The sequence below is a fragment of the Bactrocera dorsalis genome, chromosome 1 (assembly GCF_023373825.1).
Source record: "Bactrocera dorsalis isolate Fly_Bdor chromosome 1, ASM2337382v1, whole genome shotgun sequence".
Lineage (NCBI taxonomy): Eukaryota > Metazoa > Arthropoda > Insecta > Diptera > Tephritidae > Bactrocera > Bactrocera dorsalis.
The window spans coordinates 8,723,773-8,742,645 of NC_064303.1; the positions used below are offsets into that span (position 1 = coordinate 8,723,773).

General features: G+C 36.1%; 1 protein-coding gene across 1 annotated transcript in view; it reads left to right on the plus strand.

Moving 5' to 3' along the window:
* Positions 1-18,873, plus strand: part of LOC105222289 (mucin-2) — a 127,365-nt gene that overhangs the window by 27,286 nt on the left and 81,206 nt on the right. Inside the window, exon 2 of the mRNA XM_049446751.1 lies at positions 4,121-4,161. The gene's annotated coding sequence lies outside the window, so the exon portion shown is untranslated. The remainder of the gene's footprint in view (positions 1-4,120; positions 4,162-18,873) is intronic.

Below are 18,873 nucleotides of genomic sequence, written 5' to 3' on the forward strand. Positions count from 1 at the left end.
TAAAATGTAACTTAGATGAAACTCGGCTAGGTATTGAAACTAATCAAATTTTTCGAGAGTTTGATCATAACTAAAAATATATTTTCTCCGCTTTTTGAAGTTAACATCTCAAACCGAAATACTCACCTTCGAATTTCGAAATTAAAATTATTGCAAATATCGTCATATTATGTAATCTACCAAAAAAAGCAAACAAATTAATATGAAGTATATATGACAGGTGTTATACAATAGTGTGTGCCGTTCGAAAAAAAAATTTTAATTTCGAAAAATACACCAGGTTACAGACTCAAAGTTTAATCTTCGAAAAAAAATTTTAATTTCGAAAAACTGAGAAAAAACTTTTTTACTTCTATGACAGGTCTTATACAGAGTCAAAGTCGGAACTTCCTATATTATAAAAATTTAATTTCGAAAAACTAAGAAACAACTTTTTATTTCTATGAAAGGTCTTTTACAAAGTAAAAGTTGAATCTTCGAAAAAAAACGATATGACAGGTGCTAACAGAGTCAAATTTTGATCTTCGAAAAAATAAAAATTTTAGTTTCAAAAAAACTTGTTTAGCTTCGGGAAAAGGACCCATGACATTCAAATATTATTCCTTGTTGAGAGTTTGGCGGCGGAAGGAGGTCGAAGTACACTACATCTTGATAATTGAAGAACCGCCACAACATAACCAACATGGTTTTTCGGCTTCGACTCACTTTTGTCACGATATTCGACCAGTTGCTCGTCTTTTCTGGGTCGTAAGCTTAGATCCAACACTCATCGGAAAGCATTGTTTCACAGATATTAACGCGTCGATGTTTTTCGAAAACATTGAGTAATTTTGGAACAAATCGTGCTTTCACTGTTCTTAGGACCAAATGATCTTTCAATGTGGTTTTTATTGGTCCTTCCGATAATGCCAGTAAGATCTCTAACTATTAATCGTCGATTCTCAAGACCCAATTCATTTATTTTATTGCATGTTGATCATCAGTTGACGTTGATAGCCGTCTTGGAGGCGGTTCGTCGTCAACGCGTTCTCGACCCTCATAACATTTGTTCGCGACAATCGGGACAAACGATTATCATCGAAGACCTTATTAAACGTCCAGAACGTTTTAGCATCAGAAGTTTGATTCAGCAAACAAAATATATTGGAACTTCTTTGTAGAATAATTTCACTCATCATAAAAATCGCTGATTAAACGTTTTAATCTTGGTTCCGAACTGTAGGCAAAATTTTGTTTAATAAATAAATTATGTATATAAATAAACTGCGTCGTTACCCAATTGTGTCTGACTGTATATGAGCGAACTAGACCCTTAGTTTTTGAGATATCGATCTGGAATTTTCAACATATTTCTCTCCCAAGAAGCTGTTTATTTGTTGGAACCACCGACATCGGATAACTACTCGTATTGTATATAGCTGCAGGGAAACTCGAGGTGTTCTTCATGATATTTCGAAGACTGTACTGATGAGTTTTATCAGTAGCGCGAGCTGGTTCAGAGAGGAAACAATAGAAAGAGGAGATCTGAGTTCCAGTGTCTCACAATGAGCCTCCCAAAGGGCTAGGTGGATCATCAGAAGGCCACTCTCGTACCTATCGATAGGATAATGATAAAAAATCGAGTTTAAATTTCACGCTAGCTTTGCGCCTTTTTTTTAAGAAAAAGCTACGAACTGAACCAAAAAGAGTGCCTTCATAGTGAATACTTATAGGGGGAATATATAAAAATAGTTTGGTGTTTCTACATTTTACTAAAAAATGTATAGATTGGGCACTAAAGTAATAAAATATATTTGTATAATTATTTTAAATAATAAGATTTAATAATTTTGTTTATTATAAAGCTTATGTTTGTCCCATTTGTTCTCACTACCACTGTACAGTTTATGACTTATTTATATTCACGTTCGTGTGCCAAATTGTCAGCTCATTTTTTTCTCCGTCTTTATTTACCATAATTTTATTGCAGTCCATTTGTTGACTACACCATAAATAAAAACTTTTCCCTGCCAACATTTTCTAGACCATTTTGCGGTCATCTGCACATAACTTGGCATTTTCTCACAGATTAGAATTCTAATGAAGATATGTGTGGCAAAGAGTTACTCTGCTATGTTTTAATGACATTTTAAGTGTGTAAATGTGACAGTTTTATTTGTATTACAAGTGCTGGTGTTATTGCTGTTGTTGGCATTTGTCACAGATGTTTATTAATGGCCGCTTGGATGCGACTAATAAATGTCTGAAAATGTAGAAAATTGGCCGGCTGAGCGACTTGAAATGCTTCATGCTTAGAATTTATGCATATTATTGCTGTTGTTGTTGGTTCTGCATTTTGCGTTTTTTAAGAGCGCAAACAGAGCGTAGAAAAAACTGTGGATGAGAAAATTCATTGGAGTGTGGCAGTGATAAAAGAGTTGCATATCTTTTTTCTTCCTCCGCGACATTGACTTGGCACGAAAAGGGCGATAATTGTCAGCGCGCTGCAAGCGTGTGAAAAATGCTGAGAATTTTGCTTAAACAAAAACAAGCGATGTGGTGCATAAAATTACAGTTAGGTTTTATGGACATTATCGGCAAGCGGGACAGAGCGAAAACGCACTTAAATAAGCTGTAAATAATTGAAAAAGCGACTGAAAAAGTTAAGTATGTGATTAATTACAGAAAATCACGTATCAAAGTTGCCACCCTTTGCAACCGCAGTCAACTTAAAAAAATGCAATACCAACATATTTTTACCCAAGAGTAGCAGCAGCATTCTGAAATGAAAAATCGTCACAGTAGCGTCACAAAAATTGTTTTTCTTTTTAATGAGCGAAAGTGTCGCATATGGCCAGCGTACCCATGGCAACACTGGCTGCCACTGGCATACAGTGCAATACCACTTGTGTGGAAATGCTTTAATTGCGCGAAATTCGCACATGACTGCGGTTGCTTTACGGCTTTCGTTTGTAGGTTAAGGTTATGGAAATTATTATGATTATGATTATGTTTTTAAAACGTGGTAATGCAAAGGTTAAGGCAATTTTAGGAACTTTCCATTTTCAGCTTGTTTTTTAAATATAAAGCGGATGCTTTCGTGGAGCTCCTCCAGTGATTGCTTTTAACTTATTAATTTATAAAAAATTTAAAAAAAATTAAGACAATATTAAGAAAAATAAAAAAAAAATTTAAGAAAAAAATTTAAAAAATGTTGAAAAAATTACAAACAAGTTATTATTAAATTTGTTTGCAATAATTCAGGTTTTTATATAACAAGCGGATGAACGGAAAAAATAGGAAATATTAAAAAAAATTGAGTACACAAAAATTTTATTAAAATAGTTTACAATGAAAAAAAACAGCAATGTATATATAATCAGTTTTTAAGCGATCAATTAGGTATTCATATATCTATATTATCTTTGATGTCACTTCCGCTAGGTGGCGTTCAGCACAGAGGGCTTCTACTATTATTTTCGAGAGGGCTCTTACAAAAAAATCTACACCAAAAATATATTCAATATATACATCTGATCAAATTTGACCCGGACAGGTCCACTTAAGCTACGCGCTCAAACCGAAACAAATAAAATAAACCTAAAAAATCTAAAGTTAAAATATGTATATGTATACAATATAGTTATCTGATCAAGCTTGACCCGGACTGGCCCATTTAAACTTCGTGTCCCACCGGGTAGACAAATTAATTTTTCCTAGAATAGTGCAACTTTTTTTTGTTCGTAAGAAGTTTGTCAATATTAGATGCGTACCAAGACGTTAGACTAAACGTTGGCATGCTTCCATTGACTGATGAACCGATTTTGAAGGCGCTAATAAATATTTGTATTCAAATATTTGAAAGAGTATTTTTTAACATAGCCAAGGTTGATTACTTGGTAGATAAATAATAAACTGGTAGAGCAGATAGCTATTTTATTACCATTTAATTCTACCAGTCTGTATGATTTATACTAGTTGTTTGTTCGTTTCGTCACAGTCCATGTTTTGGCTAGAAATGAGCTAACTAAGTATTATTTTTGCAATATTATTTATTAAATTATATTAACTTTTATTATTTCTAAAAAAATAATGTAAATAAATATATTTTTTATTTATTTAAAATTTTCTTTTTTTGCAGAATGACTGCCTTCCAATTTAATTTCGAAGTTTGTGTTAAAGGTAGGTACATATGCCCGGAAAATAAGAAACAAATTTAAATGATCTGTGACTAATAGATTGGTCATTCATTATTATACATGACCTAATGTACTTGTAGTTAGATAAATTTAGAGATAGAAAATATGAGGAAGATGGTCACATGGTCGCGTCTTAATGAGGAGGGCACCTAAAGTGTTCAGGAAGATATATAATACTTATATAAAAAATGAATATAATTACCCTTTATTTGTTTAAGTAACCACAGAAAGAATTTTGTAGTAATTTTTTTTATTATACATACATATGTATATAAGACAAAGGAGACATATTTTCATACTTTTGATTTACTTGAAGGATTTGATTGACTTCTTTATGATTTTTCTGCGATAGAGATTAAAAGCATATACTGTTCAGCGTTAAACATAAGGCAACCTTTTAAGTTGTCGGACTACTGAAGTATATTTCAAGCTGAGTTCTATGCTATTGCGAAAGCTTCGGAGCTGGCCTCTAATGCAGCTGCAAGTAATTCCAGAGTCAACGTCCATGTAGACAGCGAAGCAGCAATCAAGGCAGTAACCTCGTATCGCATATCGGCCAGAAGCGTCTTGGGAAGCAGGGCAGTGGTGGAAAGTGTTGCCAGAAGCAAGCAACTTCACTTCTACTGGGTGCCAGGCCACAAAGGCATCGAGGGCAATGAAATAGTGGACAAGATTGTCAAGAATGTTGTACGCTAACACTCGAAAACGTGTTCAACATTGGGAAACCCATGTGTTGTATATACCACGAGCATGACAAAAGCATGGAAAAGAAACTCAAAGCCAGATAGAACGAGATACGTTGGTGCAAAATTGCAAAAATTATGTACAAAGCGGTAGATCGAAGTACACAAAATTCACTCCACACAAGAGATTGTAGAAATATGATTAGAATACTCATTGAGATAGAAAAGACTCCAGGAAATGTTTAGAACAAGAAACAATGGTGCATTTCTTGTGCATTTGTTCCATATTGGCAAAACTACGCAATAAGCATTTGAAGCTTTTACAGTGTTTCACAACGTAATGATCCCAGACGGTTACTACGTATCGATAGTGGGGCCTCAGACTCTGTTGAAATTCGCGTCAAGCGTACGCTCTTTAAAGGATGACTACTCCTTATGGACCCAGTAATTGAACTCCATTTGGTATCACAAAAGTGCAATACTGGTCTATGCGTGGCTCATTGGTCTACCAGATTAACCTAACCTAATTCAAAAGCGGCCATATATATTTCTGCATAGCAACTATATATCAATAAAAATTATGAGAATTTATTATTCACAAATTCTAGTGTAGTTGTCCTGAGAGAAATATCATTTTCTAATTGGACAGCGCCAGAAATAAATTAGGTGAACTTGAGTATTTTGGCTTAATAAAGTTCAGACTTGTGTTCATGGGAATGCATACTGTAGAATTTCTAATACGTAGGAAGCCATAATCTATCACTTTCGAGTGTTCCGGGTTTGACGGCTTTAGAAATTCTCTTCCCATAAATAACAAGATTTTGCAACTTTTTTCCACTTTTTATTAACCTAAGTTTTTTTTAACTGATTTGAAGAAAGTGTCAACAAAGTAACTTTAAATTAAGCTATTGACATTGTGGCAATTGGCTTGTTTGACAAACTTTTCATACAATTTTATTTAGTGGAAATTTTTTTAAACGTAAAAAGAAAATTCATGAAAAAACTTATTTCTACTGCAAAATCATCCTGCCGTAACGACAATTTTTAAAAAGAAGTGAGTTTTTCCCATGAGTTTTCATTTTACGATTTTCAAAAATTAATTAAATATAGCTTATCACTTATCAATTTAAGCTTACCTTTTCATTCTTTAACGGATACCAATATCCTCGAACTTGGTGCATTATCTCTATTTGGAACATCTCATATCTTATTATACGTACAATATATGTATATCCACACATTTCTTCTTAGATCAAACAAAAGCGGTTGAATAGAGTATACCAGATCAAATATGAGCCGGACTGACAACAAAAAGAAATAACTTTTTCAAGTATTTTAATGCAAATATTTTTATCGTCTTCAAAAAAGGTTCATGAGCCAATACAAGCATGCCAAGCTAAATATAATTTTCCATACACTTTTTATAAGTCTACAGTGCTTTCAGGGAATTTTGTTCAATTTTCAGTTTCGGCACATTTTTTGAGCGCCATCACTACATTGTTGGCTAGTTTCGACGTCTTATTCCTAAACCCTCATCTCGGCACCAGTATTGATGCCTTTGATAATTGTGCGCTCAGCTATGTTGTCAAACATATCTATCTATCCAGTTTGCAGGCGCAGTTTAAATGGAACAGTCCGGGTGAATTTTGATCATATGGTATATGAATGTAGAAATATGCCGAAAATCAACAAGAAATACAAGCAGACAATAATTATACACTTACTTTCGAAATTATCATGAAAACTTTAGCTTGTTTGCGGCTCAAATGACTAAAGTTCTGACAGCGCGCAGATTAGCGGTCAGCTTAAAACAACTTCGAAAATATGGCAATACAACTAGAACAAATCGCTTCAATGGGCCAATTGTGCGTTGAAGAGGCCATTGTGGCTTGACATTTTTTTTATTATTCACCAGCTGCAACACAATAGCACAATAACAACATTTGAAAGGAAAAAAGCAACAATAAAGCAAAAAAAGACACACAAATGCAAAGAATGCGTGCAACAATCATAAACCAACAATAACAACAACAATGTGGCGATCTTAGTATGGAAAAAAGTATGAGCTACAAAGCTATTATATGGTTTGTCAAGCGATAAAAGCGTGCAATTGTGCTACAGCTGACACCATTTGCGTGCATGCGGTGGCGTATGAGTAACCGCCGAATGGCCTACTTTTTCAGCAGAGCCAACCAAGCAACTAACAACAACAAATAACAATGCCTATTAATGAAGTGTCTTGGCTATGTGTGAACTATGCGACTTCATAAGCCTAAGTATGTATGTGTGTGTGTGATTGGCTTCTCACACTACTAGTATTACCATGCTGCACACATACATACACGCTATAGTATATAAACTTGGGTTAGTGCCACCAAAGTGTTTACCAACTTTTGAATGTCAACGCTGAGGCATAATCGTTTGTTGTGATGACAGCTAATGCTTGTCAACACTGTTATAGGCTGAGGCACACAACTTCATACATACATATGTATATATGTATATATGTATGTATATATACGAGCATACAAACACACACTCTCCAGGTTGTCAGCCCCCTGAGTGCTGCCTAGCAGCAAATATAGCGGTATTCCTAACACCGCACCAACGTAACGGTGCATCCGGTGCGGTGAATTATAAAAACAAAAGCAAAAAGAGGCAAAAAGGTATAAAATCACCGGCAGCGTAAAATTGTGGGCGCACAGCTGCGAAAGTGACACCGCGTGAATTCCGTAATAATCGGAACTGTTGGCGTGACAGTTGGGAAAAAAGCAGCAGAACAACAATAAAAAAGGAAATAAATGATTGCATGAGTGGGACAAACTGTATTGCCTGTTTTTTGTCGTCACTCGTCACACCGGGCAGCAGCCAGTTTCATTAAAGCGCCTGTGTTGCTGCGCTTGCGCAGTCGCTGTGCCACAACTTCCGCATTTAGCTGACAAAATAAAAACAAATTGCGATTGCAACAAAAAAATATTATAGAAGTTAAGGCTTTCCTTGCATTTTTCGCTGGGTGCTAAGTATTTGAGAAATGCAGCCTGAAATTGTTACGTAACACTTGCAGCTATTAGTGAGATATTCTAAGAACAAAAGAAAGGTTAACTTCTATCACAACGAAGTTATAATACCCTTCACAGTTGCATTTTTGTAGCACAAAAGGGTATAAAAAGAGTTTTATCATGATTTTGAAAGGCTAGTTTGTATGGCAGCTATATGATGTAGTGATCCGATCTGAACTATTTCTTCGGAAATTATGCCATTGTCGTATAAAATCATCTATGTAAAATTTCTTGAAGATACCTCGTCAAACAAAAAAGTTTCCATACAAGGACTAACTTTTAATCAATTAGTTTATATGACAGCTATATAATATAGTGGTTCAATCCAAACGATTTCTTCGGATATTGTAGCGTTGACTGAGGCAATTATTCACACCGAATTTTGTGAGGATACCTTGTCTATTAAAAAAGTTTTCCATACATGTCCTTGAGTTTAATTGTTCAGTTTGTATGGCAGCTATATTCTATTATGACCCGATAACGGTAGTTCCGACAAATGAGTTGGGTATTGGCAAGAACGAAAAGTTTCCAAAATTTCAGAGCGATATCTCTAAAACTTTGGGACTTTTTTGCGTATATAGGGATATGTCTAAATCAACTCGCCTTGTCATGCTGATCATATATGTACCTTATGGATGTGGCATGTGTTGAGCTGTTTAGTCGAAGGAGCCGAAACTTATGTCTCGTCTTCCTCTACCTCTGATTCCTCCTTTATTACTTATCCCTACTTTTCGGCAGCAGCACGAGCATCTGAGCAGATGTAGCAGAGACAGCAACCAACTTTCTGCGATCCTTGATAGACACCTTGATAGTAGCAGCTTACTTGAACTCCATTTCAGGGGCAGCAGCAATAGCCAATAGGTTCTTGAAACCATTGGCGTTACTGCGTGGTGCCGAAGCAGTAGTTGTGTAATCAATCCTGCTTGGAATTTCACACATAGATCTTCGGGCTTGCTGTCCAAGCTGTGTACTTGTGATCAGGGTAAGACAAGTTCAAAATCTTTAGCTGCTTGAGTATTTAATAAAATATATGAAGAACGAAAAATATATTCCTATGTGTTGATTGAAGAAAAGAAGAGAGAAAGAAAGGAAGAGAGCGGCAGGGCATAAGTTCGCTACTGAACTGCGAAAGATGCAAGAAGATACCCATGTAAGCTTTTTTGTGTTATTTTCGTAATATAGAACAATATCAAATGAATATAGAGAATGGTTTTGATCTTAGCTAAATTTTTTCGTGTACTGAATATTCGTTTACAGCATTTGAAAATAAGTTTTGCAAAGGTATAGGTGGGAATGAACTGGATAATGAGCTTGTTTGCTCTGCAACAGCCACCATCATGGTAGAACCTAAACATTTCATTGCGGATACCATAAAGGAGCTGCTCCGCAAAGATGAAGGAGTAGGTAGTATTGGCAACAACTCAAGGGCATGCGCCATCCCAAGTTGCTAATGGGTAGCTACAACCTTAAAAATTTAAATCTCTCCCAAGGGACAAACTCAGGCTACCTGTCGTCTTCTACACTGGTCATTTTAAACTCAAGAAGCACTTATATAACATGAGCTTAGTTCTTGTGCAAACTGCCCGTTCTGTGAAATGGAGCTCCCCATCCATGGAACTTCAGAACACCTGCTAACTCATTGCACAGTCCGTAAGTGCAGGATAAAGGCCCTTGGATCCATGTTTTCCAAATACTCGTAGATCATATCGCCTGAATAGCACCTAGCGGAATATTGGAATTTATCAATATGCTAGGGCAAAAAGAGTTATTGTGACTCAGGAGAGGACACAATAGACCTCAGGTCTAGTGTAAATTGACTGAGACTTTGCTAAGAAATTATCTTTTCAACCTTGTTTGATAATAGTTAAATATAAAATAAAAATATAAGCAATAATTAAATCAAAAAATATTTAATAAAAACATCTATCCGAAGCCTTATTTTATTATATTGTCAAATTTTGAAGACTCCACAACCTTTTCGAAACCACAAGATTCGACATCTTTCAAAACAAATGATGCCACAACAGTTCAAAACTGTGAAAAATTGTTCTCCGCTGTTCTACGCGACAAATAAGCCAATTAAATGGCTCGTTAAAGTTGTGAAATAATGAAATTTTATTATGAAACTTCTTTTCTTCACACCATTGTAGTCCCACACATGTATCATACATACTTTTGGTCTCGCTAATTCCATTTAATTCCCAACTTGCCAACGCTTTTCATTACAACTCAAGAAAGAATTAATAAAAAGCCACTAACCAAACTCACTGATGGCAGAGGCGTAACTAAAATAACAGTAAATTTGCGGTACGTCAAGCGATTTAACGGGAAATACGAATGCAAGCGGTGACGCGCTACAAAATGATAGTCACCAAGCCATTGCGGAAACGTCATAAACAGCTAATAAAATGCATTGCAAACTAAAAATCCAAATACATTGTAGTAACAAGCTGAAGAAAAGCAGAAACGTTGAAAGCGACTAAGCTGACAACTGTCAGTTTTGACGATGAGCATGCAAAAATCCACGACAACAAGCATTTTTTGATGTTCTTTTGACAGTTCGCGAGTGTGCAGGTGTGTGATGTGTGTGTTCGTCTGGGTTATGTGCTGGTGGCTTCGTATGATGACTAGTTGCATGCACCAAGTACTGATTCGATTAAACCGTTGCTAAATGCCGTTTTGTTGCTAGGGATTTTCTTAACAAGAAGAAGAAACTAATTTGACATAACATGTTTATGAAATGACGAGCATATTACATTGTATAGTGAACTAAATTATATAACAATGAATTCAAAAGTAGACAAAACATATAAGAAAATTTCTATAAATTGTGCTACCTCAAAAAAGATTATGTAGGTCATTTGCAAGTATGAATATTGGCTTATTGGAAGAACAAGCAGACAAGCAAGTTTATTGCGCTCAAAAATTATTGAATATAATATCTAAATGTAATAGAGTAATTTAAAAATACTTCGAAAATTTCTCTGAATTAATTCAAATTACTCAAGAGTATTTTCAAGAAAGAAAGAGCAGAGTTTAAGTTCAAATAATTTCATTCGTCTTATATGTACAAGTATGTAGATTGATCCAACTACGCAACGGAAAAAGTTCCAAAATTGAATATAAAAAGCTTTTACAGCTAATGACCGAAAGTAACAAAGGCCTCTTAAGATCAACGTTGCTGGTAAATGAAGCCTGAAGGCCAATGAGCTCATTAGTGTTTGTATAAATAGCAGCAACTTGCGATTGCTTAAAGGCGTTGTTGTCATTGCGAGAAAAAATATTTCTTACTTTGTCTTCAGCATAGAAAGATTTGATGAATTCGAGAAAAATTTCAGTTTTTTGCTACTTGAATACCGGCAGAAAATATTTTTTTCTTCCAACTGCTTGCGTTCAGCTCAACAATAAACTCGTCCTGTTTCCCTTTTTCTCTTGTTTCCCTTTAACTCTTAAATAGTGTATCAATTTAGACAAGTTCAATAGCCGCTTTTTGTGGCTTTTGGCTGTAGTTTTTATTACAGTATTATCGCTCTTGCTCTTAATATAATATGTCAATTGAAAAGTCCCCGACCTACCATAGTAAAACACATTATTTTGGCATAATTCGTTTTATTATTCAACATAGCTACATTAAATGGTAATATACATAGTGATTATAGAGACCATCCGAATTTTCTATACTATTTTTGTAACGGGTGATTTTTTTGAGGTTAGGATTTTCATGCATTAGTATTTGACAGATCACGTGGGATTTCAGACATGGTGTCAAAGAGAAAGATGCTCAGTATGCTTTGACATTTCATCATGAATAGACTTACTAACGAGCAACGCTTGCAAATCATTGAATTTTATTACCAAAATCAGTGTTCGGTTCGAAATGTGAAAATCCGCTTTTTTATCGACAAATTTTGTTCAGCGATGAGGCTCATTTCTGGTTGAATGGCTACGTAAATAAGCAAAATTGCCGCATTTGGGGTGAAGAGCAACCAGAAGCCGTTCAAGAACTGCCCATGCATCCCTAAAAATGCACTGTTTGGTGTGGTTTGTACGCTGGTGGAATCATTGGACCGTATTTTTTCAAAGATGCTGTTGGACGCAACGTTACGGTGAATGGCGATCGCTATCGTTCGATGCTAACAAACTTTTTGTTGCCAAAAATGGAAGAACTGAACTTGGTTGACATGTGGTTTCAACAAGATGGCGCTACATGCCACACAGCTCGCGATTCTATGGCCATTTTGAGGGAAAACTTCGGACAACAATTCATCTCAAGAAATGGACCCGTAAGTTGGCCACCAAGATCATGCGATTTAACGCCTTTAGACTATTTTTTGTGGGGCTACGTCAAGTCTAAAGTCTACAGAAATAAGCCAGCAACTATTCCAGCTTTGGAAGACAACATTTCCGAAGAAATTCGGGCTATTCCGGCCGAAATGCTCGAAAAAGTTGCCCAAAATTGGACTTTCCGAATGGACCACCTAAGACGCAGCCGCGGTCAACATTTAAATGAAATTATCTTCAAAAAGTAAATGTCATGAACCAATCTAACGTTTCAAATAAAGAACCGATGAGATTTTGCAAATTTTATGCGTTTTTTTTTAAAAAAAAGTTATCAAGCTCTTAAAAAATCACCCTATAGTACGATTTGTCCTTTGCTTTAGAATAGACGTCAGTTTCTGCAAACACCTCTGCATTCGACGAAAACTTCTTCCCAGCGTGCGTCTTGTTTTGGGATCTAAGAACAGGAAATAGTCACTGGGCCCAGAACTGGAGAATAAGATGGATACGCAAGCAATTCGAAGCCCAATCCATGGTCTTCGTCATCGTTCACACTGACTTGTGATAAGAGGCATTGTCTTAAGGACACAGCAGCTTCTTTTTCTTCGGATATCTTGGTGAAACATAACTTTCTTTTTCTTCAGATGCAGCCGTTTTCTGGCGATTTTGTCTTTCAAACGGTCTAATAGTAATAGACATTGTGGTTGCGCTTTCTTTCCTCAAGGTAATCACTAAAAAAAGACGCCAAAACTTTGCCATTCGACTGCGTTTTTCCAAGTTTTGGAGTGGGTTCATCGTGTGCAGTCCACTCGTATGACTGCCAATTGGACTTCGGAGCCATGTTTCATATGTTTTCACAAATCGATGCAAAAACTGAGGTTTGTTACGCTTGAACATCTCGAAACACTGCTCCGATTTATCAACTCTACAACTACGAGTACTTAATCCCCGTTAGGATGGTAGGGATCAATTCTCACACCAGTAGGTTCTAAGCATCCGAATTGACCCGGATTTTATCCGACCAAGAGCTGCTATTTCGGAGATCTAATCCCGTTTAGATTCATCAACTCATCGTTGGTTTTAGTCGAAAGCGAGCTCGCGCCGCACCCACTTTACACAGAGCTTTATCATACCCAAATATGCGTGAATGATACGATACAGGTGTTCTCGTTCAGTTGATATCTTTAGAGGGCCTACTATGTCTACATACTATTTTCAGGACTTTTTTGATGTTTTCGTCGGTAACAACCTTTGTTGGGCCGCCTTCGGTTCATTTCACCTCGTCTTAACTTAGCATACTAATCTTTGATGGTTGATAATCTTGTGGTAGTGTCCAGAAACTAGTCATCAAGCCAAATTTTTGCTTTAACTGTCGTTTTCTCTTTCAAAAAGCAATATTTTATCATCAGAAAGTAAAAGTGAATAAATATAAATTCCAAAATGGAAAGATCTCCGTTTCACAAATACTTTATATGTGATCCTCGAACAAATTGGTGCTCTTGTCAAAAATATTCTTGTGACCGCGAACACAAGTTAAGGACAAGTAGAGTTGAACTGCCAGTGAGTTTAAAGCCTTCCTTTATTTGTTGACTAGTTTGCATTTAATTTTGTTGAAAAGACCAGCAATGCCGCTTGGTTATCCGTGTGTCGTTGGTCGTCAAAGTGTTCATTATTGTCGGTTATTAACTTCATGTTTGATCCTACTAGTTAGGCGGCAAGAGTTATTCGCTCGTCCGTAGAGCCGGTATGGATAGGAAAAAATTTGATACCTCGCTCGGACACCAGAAAAGACCGTACGCAATCAGTTCCTCGATTACCGCTCGCTGACCATTCAACCCTCAGCACGGGTAAATTTAACTTTCATACAGTCACTTAATTAAGTCAATTGGTAAATTGTGTAAGGTCAAAGGCAAACCTGTTATTGATAATTGACTCAATTAAGCATACAACGTATAAGGATTTTCAGTTGACCAAATATCGCAGCCATTTTGGTCATCATCTTCCTGTTTCCCTGCTGCAATTTGACATAGTGTACCACAAAATTGCATGCCATTTGTAATGCTAAGCTATTTATTGCTCACCAAAAACTGCATCGGACTGCCGAAAATGTAGATACTTTAATTGCTTGTTTACTTGGCAAATGCGAATAATTGCGGGACTATACATGCGCCTAAATTGCATAGACTTTTCTAGTACAGTGCAAAGCCCGACTTAGCGACGCTTATGGCTTGCAGCCGACTTTGGCTAATGTCAAGTTTTATAGGTTGCGACGGCGGTGACAGCCAACTGCGACAACGACAACAGACGACAAAGCCAAATGCACGTCAAGTCGGCTAAAAATATTAATCAGCTGTTGGTTGACTGTTGGCCTACTGCTTACACACCGTCCCCCTGCGGGGAGGGGGATTGAGAATATTCCCGCGGTAAGGCATGCCTGTCGTAAAAGGCGACTAAAATCCCATTGTTCCCTGCGTGGTTGGGAAAAGAATATCCACGTGGTAAGGCATGCCTGTCGTAAAAGGCGACTAAAATCCAAATGCACTATGTCCGACATTGACAGGTCAGATTTATAATGTCGGCATGGTCATATGAGGTGTCAGAAAAGTGCTATATCGAAATGATTATCATATTCTTTGAATGGGTTTGCGATTATATAACAAACACAAAAATGAAATGACGAACAACACATTATACAGCCGGTCCTTAGGAATTCCTAGGAGTTCTTAGGGTCCCCGACTGGCAGTAGATCACAGGTAACACTGTGGTCTACAGGTCATACCAAAGACTAAAACATGGTACCACGGGGAGCAGTAATGCCCTTGGAGTTCGCTCCAATCTGCTCATTGGGTTCGGCCCTTTGGGGAGATTCGTGGTGGCTGTGGTTTAGACCTAAATGCAGGAAGGGCTTTTGTCCAATGTGGAGTCGCACTGCGGCCGGGTGCCGGACCCAAAGTACGGCAGAGGTTTAGGTAGGCCTCGTACCCGACCAAGGTGGCTAGAGTGTTTTTCCTTTGGTTTTCACCCGAACTGATTGGTACCAAAGTGTAAGTGTGGGGCGGCACTTTGCTTTGGTTCCCAGAGTATAGTGTTGTGCATGCACTTATACTTTGGGGCGCTGATCAACGCTTTGATTTTGATCCGTTGTACTTTTTGAGTGCCGTGCATTTAAGTCTACTAGTGGCAGGTATTCACGTTAAAACACATTGACAGTTGCTTACACACCGTCCGGGGTTGAGTGACTTTTTGCGGTCTACGTCACAGACGGACATACGGCCATACAAATGAGCCACCTTATTTGCAGCAAAAACATTGCAGAAATGGTACGTGTCTGCAGCGCGCGAATGCGGTGAAGAATGGGAATGGAAAAAATGGCACAGCGTCTTGACGGAATTAAGTCGCAGCGTGCGCCAAAACGGCGCGCAATAAATGGTCGAAAAAATGCACGTAATGAATAACTGTGCATTTGTGAAATAAGAGAGTAGCGTTGCAGAAGCGCCGCCGACACTAAGCGAATGTAGGCGAAGACATTTTTCGAATTTTAATTAGCTAGAACAAAATAAAAAAAAAGAAATAAAGACGGCTAAATTCTTGCAAGAAATTGCAAACAAATTGGCTAACGTTGATATATACATATGTACTAGGGTGTGTCCAAAAAATTATTATTTTTTTTTCATTTCATTTTTTGAAAATTTGGTCGCTAGACACTTCTAAAAAGCTCTCTCCAAGGAAGCGCTCCTAAAATGTATAGAAAAGTCCTATGGTTTTCAATTTCCTATTTTTTCCCTAATAATGAACTTTTGAACTGAAAGGTTTCAGAAAAAATTGTAATATAAAATTTTTATAATGAATTTGATTTTTTACAAATATAAGAGACGAGATATTTTTCAATACTGAATAATGAGATATGAATTTTTATTTTCAATAACTAATTGAACTCAGAAAACTGAAGGCTATTATTATTAGGAGCTTGATAACTTTTAAAAAAAAAAAACGCATAAAATTTGCAAAATCTCATCGGTTCTTTATTTGAAACGTTAGATTGGTTCATGACATTTACTTTTTGAAGATAATTTCATTTAAATGTTGACCGCGGCTGCGTCTTAGGTGGTCCATTCGGAAAGTCCAATTTTGGGCAACTTTTTTCGAGGATTTCGGCCGGAATAGCCCGAATTTCTTCGGAAATGTTGTCTTCCAAAGCTGGAATAGTTGCTGGCTTATTTCTGTAGACTTTAGACTTGACGTAGCCCCACAAAAAATAGTCTAAAGGCGTTAAATCGCATGATCTTGGTGGCCAACTTACGGGTCCATTTCTTGAGATGAATTGTTGTCCGAAGTTTTCCCTCAAAATGGCCATAGAATCGCGAGCTGTGTGGCATGTAGCGCCATCTTATTGAAACCACATGTCAACCAAGTTCAGTTCTTCCATTTTTGGCAACAAAAAGTTTGTTAGCATCGAACGATAGCGATCGCCATTCACCGTAACGTTGCGTCCAACAGCATCTTTGAAAAAATACGGTCCAATGATTCCACCAGCGTACAAACCACACCAAACAGTGCATTTTTCGGGATGCATGGGCAGTTCTTGAACGGCTTCTGGTTGCTCTTCACCCCAAATGCGGCAATTTTGCTTATTTACGTAGCCATTCAACCAGAAATGAGCCTCATCGCTGAACAAAATTTGTCGATAAAAAAGCGCGAAACACATTTCGAACCGAACACTGATTTTGGTAATAAAATTCAATGATTTGCAAGCGTTGCTCGTTAGTAAGTCTATTCATGATGAAATGTCAAAGCATACTGAGCATCTTTCTCTTTGACACCATGTCTGAAATCCCACGTGATCTGTCAAATACTAATGCATGAAAATCCTAACCTCAAAAAAAATCACCCGTTACATATTTGAAATTTTGAGGTGTCTTCCGTGCATAAAGTGTTTTGTGCCACCCTAATACATGTTAGTATATATGTATGAATATACCTTCAAACGATTCTTGTATTGTCTCTGTGCCACATAGAATGTTGCCGAGAATAAAATTTAATTTCATTTACATCAATTAGTGACGCTGCTTGCCTCACTTTAATTAATCTGCTCGACAATCGACGTTGAGTGGTCACGCAATTGGGGCGTGACACATTTAATCGTTTGCAGATTTTCAAATACTCCTACATTGTATTGAGCTGAAACTGAAATGCTGCATTTACATGGAGATTAAGTGGCTAAAATGTCATGCTGTGCATTAGCAATTACAAAATAGAGCAAGAAATTTGAGGCAAAGTTGGAGGTGGAAAATCGGAAACAAGCAATACAATTAACATAATGTTATAGGTTAGGCGGAACTTTAGTAGTGAATTATAATTTAGTTTAATTGATTTAAAATTACAAGGTTACATTTGATAGCCTTGATCAGCGGTATCGAATTGAATTATGAAACAAGGATTTTAGTACTATAAGCATGGTAGTATTTCTCAAATACTGATTGCAAGCTCATCTTCCACTTTGTATTTTCAGTTATGGCTATCATGCTTACGTATTTCTTAACTTTTTTCTAGTTATCAACCATCAACTGACTGCGGCTTTCCAAAAAATTTTTAGTTTTCTAACTGTTTATAACTCAAGCACTCATAGTAGTATTGTATTAACTACTACTAATTGGCCAATTAAATTGAGAAACTCAATTTTGTTAATAGAGCTCAATTTCAAATTCATTAATTGAACTCAATTTACTCTTATAAATTTACAACTGAAATAATTATTAATTGACTCAGTTTTGTGCAAAGCTAATTGTGTTCAATTTAGAAAAGATTGCTCAATTAATCCAATACGAGAGATAAGTTATCAACTGACTCCGGCTTTCCAAATAATTTCAGTTTTCTAACTCTTTATAACTTAAGCACGCATAATAATATTGTATTAGGCACGAAATTACTACTAATTGAGCAGTCAAGCTCAATTTCATTAATTCAACTCAATTTACTCTCAAAATTCTTTTCAATTTACACTGAAATAATAAATAATTTACTCAATTTTTTTTCATCTAATTGTGTTCAATTTGAAAAAGTTTGCTCAATTGATCTAGTACAAAATGTTTAAGGTTATATCAACTATGTAGGTATGTTTAAGGCTGCAGTCTCTTAATTGAGTCGATTAGTAAACTTTTTGGTTATTTTTTTACTCAATTAAGTATACAGTTTATTTAAATTTCATGTAGTCACTTAATTAAGTCAATTAGTAAAATTTTTGGTTATTTTTTGACCCAATTAAGCAAAATGTAAAGTTAACTTTCATATAGTGTCTTACGTAAATAAGTTTTTGAGCTCATGGGAATACTTGATATTGATAATTGACTCAATTAAGCATTCATTTATTGAAGCGGTCTAAGTTGATCAAATATCGCAGCTACTTAAGCAAACATTTTCTTGTTTCAATTTGATACTTGTTTCATTTTGTTCCTTAAAATTCCATAATATTTATATAGTGATTTCATATTAACTTTGAAATAACCACTAATTGAGCAATAAGAAGCTAATAATAATTAAATAATAAGCTAGGGCATTAATCAGACTAATGAACAGCAACTTCAAATTTCAAATTGTAATTAAATATTATATGTTAGTACCATTAATTGAACAATAAAAAAGTTTCTAAATTATGACTCTAATTGAGTTGAGTTTAAT